Source organism: Odocoileus virginianus, chromosome 2 (assembly GCF_023699985.2).
Source record: "Odocoileus virginianus isolate 20LAN1187 ecotype Illinois chromosome 2, Ovbor_1.2, whole genome shotgun sequence".
Taxonomy (NCBI): Eukaryota; Metazoa; Chordata; class Mammalia; order Artiodactyla; family Cervidae; genus Odocoileus; species Odocoileus virginianus.
This window is the reverse complement of record NC_069675.1, coordinates 37648224-37660338: the sequence shown is the minus strand read 5'-3', so window position 1 is coordinate 37660338 and position 12115 is coordinate 37648224. Positions and strand designations below refer to the sequence as shown.

Sequence of the window (12115 nt, the reverse complement as noted above, 5' to 3'; positions counted from 1 at the left end):
TGTAATATCAGTACTGTTCATTTCAACTGAATTCAAGTGTACTTCCAATTTCAGCCCTAGTAGTTTCTTCACTATGGCTCTGTCCAAGCCTGCACCTTCTTACTTTTTGGTTTTTTGAGCTAGGCCAGGTAGCTGACTTTTTCTTCCTTTTTTTTTTAATTTTTTTGAGTGAGTCAGGGATTGATTTACATATTTACAGAAATATTCTAAAAATGATAGTTTATTGCTGAGAAAAATAAAAACATACTTTTTAAAAAATTTAAGTTTAATTCAAATACAAGTATGATGGAACTATTTAAAAATTTCTTTTGACAGCTGGATTGTGTTACTTTGAATGTGACTTTTCCTGGAAATTAGGTTACTCTGGGTCTTTGAATTTATTTGGGTAAAATATACAGATGCCTCTTCAATGCATAAGTCATAGTGGATACTCAATAAATCATACTTACTATAATGTTCATAATTACTTCTGGCTGCCACTTCTTTTTCTTAGGCTAAATATGATGGCTCTATTTTCAGGCACTCAGGTCTTTCTTGCCTCCAGTTTTGCCTATTCCTCATGGAGAGATACTACTTTTACAAGACCCAAAGTAAAAATCTGGGGCATTTCTGCGAGACATTAAATTCAAGTATGGCAAAAGTAATCCCATTTTCCTCCTTCACCATGCATCATTTAAGGCCATAGATCCTGAGGAAACTGTCAAAAATGCAAGCAGCACTAATAGGGAGAAAATTTGCAGTCATAAGGTTTAGGAATTGTAGAACAACATACATCCTGTTCTCATTGTCATGAGTATATGAATTTCTAAGGTCCCTAATCTCATATTTTTCTGTATTGTTTTGAGTGGACTTTCCCTTTTATTTTTCTAATTTTACCATGATATTTCTAGTCATCTTGGGACCATGTAAGAAAGACTCAAAAATCTCCCAGAGATAACAATTTTCTCATGTTTACAAATGAACATTTTAGTTTCTAATTTTATTTTCACTTCATGATCATATGAAATTATTTTATATAACTATTTATTCTCTCATTTATTTTTCTTTTCAACTAGAATGTAAACCCCATGAGGTTTTGGTCTTTATCTGTTTTTTTTTAATTTTTATTTTATATTGAAATATGGTTGATTGACAGTGTTACCTTGGTTTCAGGTGTACAGCAAAGTGATTCAGTTATGCATACACACATATCTATCCTTTTTCAAATTCTTTCCCCATTTTACCTATTACAGAATATTTAGCATAGTTCCCTGTGCTATCCATAGGTCCTTGTTGATTATCTGTTTTAAATATAGTAGCATGTATAGGTTTATCCCAGACTTCTAATTTCTTTCTTTCCCACATCTCTCCCCTTTGGTAACCACAATTTTGTTTTCTAAATTTGTGAGTCTGCTGTTTTGTAAATAAGTTCATTTCTATCATTTTTTTTTTGGATTTAACATATAAATGATATCATATGTGATTTTCTTTCTGTGTCTGATATACCTTCAGTTCAGTCGCTCAGTCGTGTCCGACTCTTTGCGACCCCATGAATCGCAGCATGCCAGGCCTCCCGGTCCATCACCAACTCCCGGAGTTTACTCAAACTCATGCCCATCGAGTCGGTGATGCCACCCATCCATTTCATCCTCTGTCATCCCTTTCTCCTCCTGCCCCCAATCCCTCCCAGCATCAGGGTCTTTTCCAATGAATCAACTCTTTGCATGAGGTGGCCAAATTATTGGAGTTTCAGCTTCAGCATCAGTCCTTCCAATGAACACCCAGGACTGAACTCCTTTAGGATGGACTGGCTGGATCTCCTTGCAGTCCAAGGGATGCTCAAGGGATTGGGTCGAGAGGGAGGTGGGAGGAGGGATCGAGATGGGGAATACATGTAAATCCATGGCTAATTCATGTCAATGTATGACAAAAACCACTACAATATTGTAAAGTAATTAGCCTCCAACTAATAAAAATAAATGAAAAAAAAAAAGAGTCTTCTCCAACACCACAGTTCAAAAGCCTCAATTGTTTGGTGCTCAACTTTCTTCATAGTCCAACTCTCACATCCATACATGACCACTGGAAAAACCATAACCTTAACCAGATGGACCTTTGTTGGCAAAGTAATGTCTCTGCTTTCTAATATGCTATCTAGGTTGGTCATAACTTTCCTTCCAAGGAGTAAGCGTCTTTTAATTTCATGGCTGCAATCACCATCTGCAGTGATTTTGGAGCCCCCAAAAATAAAGTCTGACACTGTCTCCCCATCTGTTTCCCATGAGGTGATGGGACCAGATGCCATGCTCTTAGTTTTCTGAATGCTGAGCTTTAAGCCAAATTTTTCACTCTCCTCTTTCACTTTCATCAAGAGGCTTTTTAGTTCCTCTTCACTTCTGCCATAAGGGTGGTGTCATCTGCATATCTGAGGTTATTGATATTTCTCCCATCAATCTTGATTCCAGCTTGTGCTTCTTTCAGCCCAGCATTTCTCATGATGTACTCTTCATATAAGTTAAATAAGCAGGATGAAAATATACAGCCTTGACGTACTCCTTTTCCCATTTGGAACCAGTCTGTTGTTCCATGTCCAGTTCTAACTGTTGCTTCCTGACTTACCTTACTTAGTAATATAATCCCTAGGCCCATCCGTGTTGCTGCAAATGACATTATTTCATTATTTTTAAGGGATGAATGATATTCCATTGTGAGGCTTCCCTGGTAGCTCAGTGGTAAAGAATCTGCCATGTCAGTTCTGGATACTTGAGTTCGATACTTGGGTTGGGAAGATTCCCTAGAGAAGGAAGTGGCAACCCATTCCTGTATTCTTGTCTGGGAAATCCCATAGACAGACAAGTCTGTCGTCTATAGCTCATGGGGTCCCAAAAGAGTTGGACTCAGTTTAATGACCAAACAACAATATTCCATTGTATAAAATGTACCATTTCTTTTTAGTCATTCATCTGTTGATGGACATTTAGGTTGCTTCCTAAATGTGTGGGTTATTATAAATAGCTGCAATGAACATTGCTGTGCATGTATCTTTTTGAACTATGGTTTTCTCCAGATATATGCCCAGGACTAGAACTGCTGGATCATATCATAGCTCTATTTTAGTTTTTTAAGGAGCCACCATACTTGTTCTCCATAGTGGCTGTTCCAATTTACATTCCCACCAATAGTGTAGGAGGGTTCCCCTTTTCTATACACCCTCTCCAGCATGTACTGTTTGATGAATGCCATTCTAACTGGTGTGAGGTGGTATCTCATCATAGTTTTGATATGTATTTCTCTAATAACTAGCATTTTGAGCATTTGTCACATGCCTTTTGTCCATCTGTATGTTTTCTTTGGAGAAATGTCTCTTTAGGTATTCTGTTCATTTTTTTGATTGGGCTGGTTTTATTTATTTATTTATTTATTTTGGTATTGAGCTGCATGAGCTGTTATTTATTTTGGAGATTAATCCCTTTTTAGTCCCATTGTTTACAAATATATTCTTCAATTCAGTACTGTCTTTTGTTTATTGCTTAATTTGCTGTGCAAATGCTTTTACATTTCATAGATCCCATTTATTTATTTTTGTTTCTATTACTCTAGAAGGTGGATCAAAAGTGATATTACTGCAATTTATGTCAAAGAGGTTTCTTCCTTTGTTTTCCTCTAAGAGTTTTATAGTATCTTGTCTTACATTTAGGTCTTTAGTCCATTTTGAGTTTATTTTTGTATATGGTGTTAAAGAATGTTTGAATTTCATATATTTACATGTAGTTGTCCAATTTTCCCAGCCCCACTCATTGAAGACATTGTTTTTTTGATTTTCATGTTGTTTATTTGGTTGTTTTTTTTTTTTTATTTGGTTGGTTTTTATTGAAGTATAGTTGATTTACAATGTTATGTTAGTTTCTGGTGTACAGCAAAGTGATTCAGTTATGTTTTTTCAGATTTTTTTTTATATGTTATTACAAGTTATTGAACATAGTTCCCTGCATTACACGAAAGTGAAAGTGAAGTCGCTCAGTCATGTCTGACTCTTTGCAACGCCTTGGAATGTAGCCTACCAGGCTCCTACATCCATGGAATTCTCCAGGCAAGAGTACTGCAGTGGGTTGCCATTTCCTTCCCCAGGGGTTCTTCCTGACCCAGGGATCAAACCCGGGTCTCCCACATTGCAGGCGGATGTTTTACCATCTGAGCCACCAGGGAAGCCCAGTAGGACCTTTTTGTTTATTTTATGTACAGTAGTTTGTATCTGCTAATCCCAAACTCCTGACTTACACCACCTCCCTCCCTTTCCCCTTTGGTAACCATAAATTTATTTTGTGTCTGTATTTCTGTTTTGTAAATAAGCTCCTTTGTATCATATTTTCTTGCCACCTTATTTTTTAATTGAAGGATAATTTCTTTACAGAATTTCATGGTTTTCTGTCAAACATCAACAAGAATCAGCCATAGGCACACCCATGTCCCCTCCCTCCCCAACTTCCTCACCATCTTCCTCCCCATCCCACCCTCCTAGATTGTCACAGAGCCGCTGTTGGCATTCCCTGAGTCATGCAGCAAATTCCCACTGGTTATCTAGAGACTGTCTTTTTTCCGTTGTAAATCTTGCCTCCTTTAAGTTTATCGCTTAACTGACCATTAGTGGGTAGGTTTATTTCTGGGCTTTCTATCCTGTTCCATTGATCTGTACTGGTTTCTGTGTTTGAATCATACTCTTAATTACTGTAGCTTTGTAGTATAGTCTGAAGTCAAAGGGCCTGATCCCTCCAGCTGTTTTTCTTTCTTAAGATTTTTTTATTATTTAAGATTTTTTTGTGTCTCCATATAAATTTGATTATTTGGTTGTATTTCTGTGAAAAAATACCATTGGTAATTTGATAGGAATTGCACTGAATCTGTATATTGCTTTGGGTAGTAGTCATTTTAACAATATAAACTCTTCAGTCCAAGAACATAGTGTATCTCTTCATCTGTTTGTGTCATCTTCAATTTCTCTCATCAAAGTCTTAACAATTTTAAGACTACAGGCCTTTTGTCTCCTTAGGTAGGTTTATTCCTAGGTATTTTCTTCTTTCCAATGAAATGGTAAATGGGATTGATTTCTTAATTTCTCTTTTTGATCTTTTGTTGTCAGTGTATGGAAATGCAATAGGCTTCTATGTATTACTTTTGTATCCTACAACTTTACTGAATTAATTGATGAAACCTAGTAGGTTTTGGGAAATATCTTCAGGGTTTTCTATGTGTAGTATCATGTCTTCTGCCAACAGTGACAGTTTTGCTCACTGTTTTCCAGTTTGGATGCCCTTTATTTCTTGTTCTTCTCTGATTGCCATGGCTAGACCTTCCAAAACTATGTTGATAAAAATTGGCAATAATAGGCATCCTTTTCTTTTCTTGTTCTTAAAGGAAATGCTTTCAGCTTTTTACCACTGAACATGACATTAGTTGTAGATTTGTCATATATGGCCTTTATTATGTTGAGATGCATCCCCTCTGTGCCCACATTTTGTAGAGTTTTTACCATGAATCAGTAATGAATCTGACCAAAAGCTTTTTCTGCCTTTATTGAGATGATCATATGGTTTTTATCCTTCACTTTGTTAGTGTTACATATCACATTGATTGATTTACAGATATTGAAAAAAATCTTTTATCCTTGGAATAAATCTCATTTGATCATGGTGTATGATCCTTTTAATATAGTGTTGTATTCTGTTTGCTTGTATTTTGTTGCAGATATTTGTGCCTATGTTCATCAGTGATATTGGCCTGTAATTTATTTTTTTGTGATACCTTTGTCTAGTTTTGGTATCAGGCTGATGGTGGCCTGATAGAATGAGTTTGAAATGTTCCTTCCTCTGCAATTTTTTGCAGTAATTTCAGAAGTCCAGCTGTTAACTCTTCTCTAAATGTTTGATAGAAATTTGGCTGAGAAGACATCTGGTCCTGGACTTTGGTTTGTTGAGAGTTTTTTAATCACAATTTCAATTTCAGTACTTGAGATCGATCTGTTCATACTTCTATTTTTCCTGGTTCAGTCTTGGGAGATTGTACCTTTCTAAGAATTTGTCCATTTTTTTCTAATTATATGCTTCAACCAAAAGACATTTTATTGGCATATTGTTTATAATAGTCTCTTATGATTCTTTGTATTTCTGTGGTGTCTGTTATAACGTCCTTTTTCATTTCTAATGTTATTGATTTGAGCCCTCTCCCTTTTTAGCTTGATGAGTCTGGCTAAAGGTTTATCTATTTTATCTTTTCAAAGAACCAGCTTTTCATTTTATTGATTTTTCTTATTGTTTTCTTTGGCTCTATTTCATTCACTTCTACTCTAATCTTTATGATTCCTTTCCTTCTGCCTAACTCTGAGTTTTGTTTGTTCTTCTTTCTGTAGTTGCTTTAGCTGTAGGTTTTTTACCTGAGATATTTCTTATCTCCAAAGGTAAAGTTGTATTGATATAAACTTCCCTCTTAGAACTACTTTTGCTGTGTCCCATAGGTTTTGGATTGTTGTGTTTTCATTTTCATTTGTCTCTTGTATTTTTTATTTCCTCTTTGATTTCTTCAGTGATCTGTTGGTTGTTTGGTAACATACTATTCAGCCTTCATGTTTGTTTTGTTTTGCTTTTTACAATATTTTTTCTTGCAGTTGACTTCCAATCTCATAGCATTGTGGCCAGCAAAGATACTTGATATGATTTTAGTTTTCTTAAATTTGCTGAGGCTTGGTTTGTAGCCCAGCAGGTGATCAATCATAGAGAATGTTCCATGTGCACTTGTAAAGAATGTGTATTCTGTGCTTTCTGATGAAATCCTTTATAAATATCAATTTAGTTGTTCTGGTATAATGTGTCATTTAAGGCCTGTGGTTATTTTAATTGATTTTCTGTCTGAATGATCTGTCCTTTGATGAAAGTGGGGTGTTAAAACCCCCCACTATTATTGTGTTACTGTTGATTTCTCGTTTTATAGCTGTTAGCCTTTGCCTTGTACTTTGAAATCCTCCTATGTTGGGTGTATGTGCTGCGCTTAGACATTCAGTCATGTCTGACTCTTGGCACCCCCATGGACTGAGCTCACCAGGCTCCTCTATCCATAAGGATTCTTCAGGCAAGAAGCTGGAGTGGGTTGCCTTGTCCTCCTCCAAGGTATTTTACCAACCCAGGGGTCGAACCCAGGTCTCCTGCATTGCCCATGGATTCTTTATCACCTATGCCAACAGGGAAGCCCAAGTTGGGTGCCTACATATATGCAATTGTTATATCTTCTTCTGGGATTGATCCAATGATGATTATGCAGCATCCCACTGTATCTTTAACAGTCTCTATTTTAGAGTCTATTTTTTTCCCCATTTATTTTTTTATTAGTTGGAGGCTAATTACTTTACAATATTGTAGTGGTTTTTGTCATACATTGACATGAATCAGCCATGGATTTACATGTATTCCCCATCCCAATCCCCCGTCCCACCTCCCTCTCTACCTGATCCCTCTGGGTCTTCCTGGTGTACCAGGTCCGAGCACTTGTCTCATGCATCCAACCTGGGCTGGTGATCTGTTTTGACTCATATGAGTATTGCTTCTCCAGTTTTCTTTTTTTTTTAATTTCCATTTTTATGATATTCTTTCTTCTATCCCCTGTTTCAGTCTGCATATGCCCCTAGATCTAAAGTGGATCTCTTATAGACACTTATATACAGTTCTTGTTTTTATATTCATTCAGCCAGTCTATGTCTTTTTGTTGAAGCATATAATTAGTTTACTTTGTGTTTAAGGTAGTTATTGATACATATGTATATTCTTATTGCCATTTTGTTAATTGCTTTTGATTATTTTTGTAAATCATTTTTCCTTCCTTCCTTTTCTTTTGTTCTCTTTTCTTGTGATTTGATTACTAACTTTAGTGTTTTGTTTGGATTGCTTTTTCTTTTTTGTATCTATTGTAGATTTTCAGTTTGTGGTTACCATGGGATTTTGATATACAGCTCTGTATATCAACAGGATTTTTTTTTTTTTTTTTTTGCTAATTACTTTACATGATTGCAGTGGTTTTTGTCATACATTGAAATGAATTAGCCATGGATTTACATGTATTCCCCATCCCGGTCCCCCCTCCCACCTCCCTCTCCACCCGATCCCTCTGGGTCTTCCCAGTGCACCAGGCCCGAGCACTTGTCTCATGCACCCAACCTGGGCTGGTGATCTGTTTCACCCTAGATAATATACATGTTTTGATGCTGTTCTCTTGAAACATCCCACCCTCGCCTTCTCCCAGAGTTCACAAGTCTGTTCTATATATCTGAGTCTCTTTTTCTGTTTTGCATATAGGGTTATCGTTACCATCTTTCTAAATTCCATATATACGTGTTAGTATACTGTAATGGTCTTTATCTTTCTGGCTTACTTTGCTCTGTATAATGGGCTCCAGTTTCATCCATCTCATTAGAACTGATTCAAATGAATTCTTTTTAATGGCTGAGTAATATTCCATGGTGTATATGTACCACAGCTTCCTCATCCATTCGTCTGCTGATGGGCATCTGGGTTGCTTCCATGTCCTGGCTATTATAAACAGTGCTGCGATGAACATTGGGGTGCACGTGTCTCTTTCAGATCTGGTTTCCTTGGTGTGTATGCCCAGAAGTGGGATTGCTGGGTCATATGGCAGTTCTATTTCCAGCTTTTTAAGAAATCTCCACACAGTTTTCCATAGTGGCTGTACTAATTTGCATTCCCACCAACAGTGTAAGAGGGTTCCCTTTTCTCCACACCCTCTCCAGCATTTATTGCTTGTAGACTTTTGGATAGCAGCCATCCTGACTGGCGTATAATGGTACCTCATTGTGGTTTTGATTTGCATTTCTCTGATAATGAGTGATGTTGAGCATCTTTTCATGTGTTTTTTTGCCATCTGTATGTCTTCCTTGGAGAAATGTCTGTTTAGTTCTTTGGCCCATTTTTTGATTGGGTCATTTATTTTTCTGGAGTTGAGCTGGAGAAGTTTCTTATATATTTTTGAGATTAATCCTTTGTCTGTTGCTTCGTTTGCTATTATTTTCTCCCAATCTGAGGGCTGTCTTTTCACCTTGCTTATAGTTTCCTTTGTTGTGCAAAAGCTTTTAAGTTTCATTAGGTCCCATTTGTTTATTTTTGCTTTTATTTCTAAAATTCTGGGATGTGGGTCATAGAGGATCCTGCTGTGATTTATGTCGGAGAGTGTTTTGCCTATTCAACAGGATTTTTTTTAAGTTGCTTTGCTTTTAATTTCAAGTAAATTTCCAATATCCTATCTTGTGCTCATATCTTCTCATAATTGCTGGTTTTGAGATCATATTTTGTGTGTGGATGATTTTCTTACCTTTACTGTGTGTTTGCCTTTACTGATGAGCTTTCCCATCCGTAATGTTCTGTTGCTAACTGGGGCTTCTTCTTTCCTGCCTGGAGAAGTTCCTTTAGCACTTGTTGTAAACCTCATTGAATGTGCTGAATTCTGTTAGTTTTTGCTTATCTGTAAAGCTTTTTATTTTTCTGTTAAATCCGAATGACAGCCTTGTTGGGCAGAGTATTCTTGGTTTGTAGGTTTTTCTCTTTTATCATTTTAAATATATTTTGTCACTTCCTTCTGACCTGCAAAGTTTTGCTGAGAAAAACAGATAACATTATGGGGATTCCCTTGTATGTTATCTGTTGCTTTTCCTTGTTACTTTTAATATTTTCTCATTGTCTTTAATTTTGACAATTTAGTTGCTCTGTGTCTTGGCATGTTCCTCCTTGGATTTATTCAGACTGGGACTTTGAATTTCCTGAACTTGGGTGACTGTTTCCTTTCCCATGTAAGGGAAGTTTTCATATATTATCTATTCAAATATTTTCCCATGCTCTTTCTCTCTTTTCCTTCTGGGACCTCTGTAATGTGATTGTTGGTGTGTTTAATGTTGTTCCAGAGTTCTCTTAAACTATCTTCATATCTTTTCATTCTTTTTTCTTTATCCTATTGCACTGTACTGATTTCTATCATTCTCTCTTTTAGCTCACTTATCTGTTCCTCTCCCTCATTTATTCTGCTATTAATTCCTTCTGTTGTATTTTTATTTCAGTTATTGTGTTGTTCATCTCTGTTTGTATGTTATAATGATAGTGAAGTTGCTCAGTTGTGTCCGACTCTTTGTGACCCTGTGAACTGTAGCCCATTAGGCTCCTCCGTCCATGGGATTCTCCAGGCAAGAATACTGGAGTGGGTTGCCATTTCCTTCTCCAGGGGATCTTCCTGACTCTGAGATCGAACCTGGTTCTCCTGCATTGCAGGCAGACGCTATAACCTCTGAGCCACCAGGGAAGCCCTTTTATATGTTAGATATTCTAATTTTTTGTTAAACATTTCTTGTATCTTTTCAGTCTGTGCCTCCATTCTTTCTCTGAGATCTTGAATCATCTTTACTATTCATTTACACTGAATTATTTTTTGGGTAGTTTACCTATTGCCACATCACTTAGTTGTTCTTTTGGAGTTTTATCTTGTTCCTTCACCTGGAACACATTCCTCTGTCTTCTCATTTTATCTAGTTTTACGGGATTGCCGTTTCCCTTCCTCAAGCTGAAGGGTTGTAGCTCCTCATGCTTATGGTGTCTGCCTCTTGGTGGATGAGACTGGACTAAGAAGCTTATGCATGCTTCCTTGTTGGAAGGACTAGCTCCTGCTCATTGATAGGTAAAATTGAGTCTTGTTCCTCTGGTAGACAGGACCATGTCAAGAGGTGTATTTGACAGGCAGCTGTGAGATCAGAAAAATTTGAGGCAGCCTGTCTGCTAATGCTTGGCACTGTGTTCCCACCCTGTTTGTTCACTGGCCTGGTGTGTCCCAACCCGGGGGCCTCTAAGCTATTGGGTAGAGCCGGGTCTTGGTGAGAACATGGCAGCCTCCAAGAGGTCTCATGCTAATGAGTACTCCCCAGAACCACTGTCACCATTGTCTCTGTCCCCACAGAGAGCCAAAGCCACCCTTCACCTCCTCAAGAGCCTCTAAGACCAGCAAGTAGGTCTCACCCAGCCTCCTATGAAGTCTCTGCTTTTTCTTTGAGATGCAGTGCATATGAGACCCTGTGTGTGCCCTCCAAGAGAGGAAATCTTCCACTTCCCTCAGTCCTGTGGAGTTCCTATGATCAAGCCCTCCTGGCCTTCAAAGTCAATACTCTGGAGGTGCCTCCTTTTAGTGCCAGACCCGCAGACTGTGGGGCTAATATGGGGCTCAGAACTCTCTCCTGTGGAAGAACTTTTGTGATATATCTGGAGTTTGTAAGTTGCCTGCCTAGCAAGCATGGGATTTGAGTGCAATTGTACCCCTCCCATGATTTTGTTTTGGCTTCTTCTTTGGCTTTGATTGTAGAATATCTTTTTCATTAGGTTCCAGTCCTTTTTGTCAGTGGTTGTTCAGCAGTTTGTGTTGTTTTCATGAGAGTAATTGAGCTTATGTCCTTCTACTCCATCTTCTTGTATCAGTCAACAAATGTTATTTTCAGAGATTCTCTTTTCTTCCACAGCTCTCCCAGGAATCATAAATTGAGTCTGAGAAAGCCAATTCTTTATATTGCTTACGTGAAATATGTATTTGGTCAGTTACAATAAGGCAGAATGGAGGAAACTCATTGACTGACAGCATTTTTCCAAAGATGAAACATCAAAATAGTGACAAATGGTGGTAAGCATGATTCTTCAGTTTTAGATGCTCATCATTTTAACAACATCCAGATGAAGAAATACATAGGCTATCATCTCAAACAAAGATGATCATGGAGTTTGGCAACCTGCACAATGCATACAGAAATTTTCTTTTTCTCCAACCTAGAATGTCTAAGCATACATGTTTAAAGACTATTTTGTACTGACACTTTATGAAATAAATTTATACAAATAACATGATTTGTTTTGTAGTGCTACTAGTGGAATTCATTCTGCAGGAATCTGTTTTGTCTTCATATCTTACAGTATTACCCTAATATCAAAAAGAAAAATGGATAATAAAAAAAGCACAACTTGGAAGTTTAATAGATCACATATAATTTATCAGAGTGTAAGTTGTTTTATTTACCTCTTCAAGGAAGTGGTTGAGCTGGGTAAGAAAAGAACCCTCT

At 37.2% G+C, this 12115-nt stretch overlaps 1 long non-coding RNA gene across 1 annotated transcript in view; it reads left to right on the top strand.

The window, feature by feature from the left end:
- The window catches only part of LOC110147535 (uncharacterized), a 46107-nt gene extending 34259 nt beyond the window's left edge, over positions 1-11848 (top strand). Inside the window, exon 3 of the long non-coding RNA XR_002316885.2 lies at positions 11525-11848. This is a non-coding gene — a long non-coding RNA (uncharacterized lncRNA). The remainder of the gene's footprint in view (positions 1-11524) is intronic.
- Positions 11849-12115: the final 267 nt, after the last annotated feature.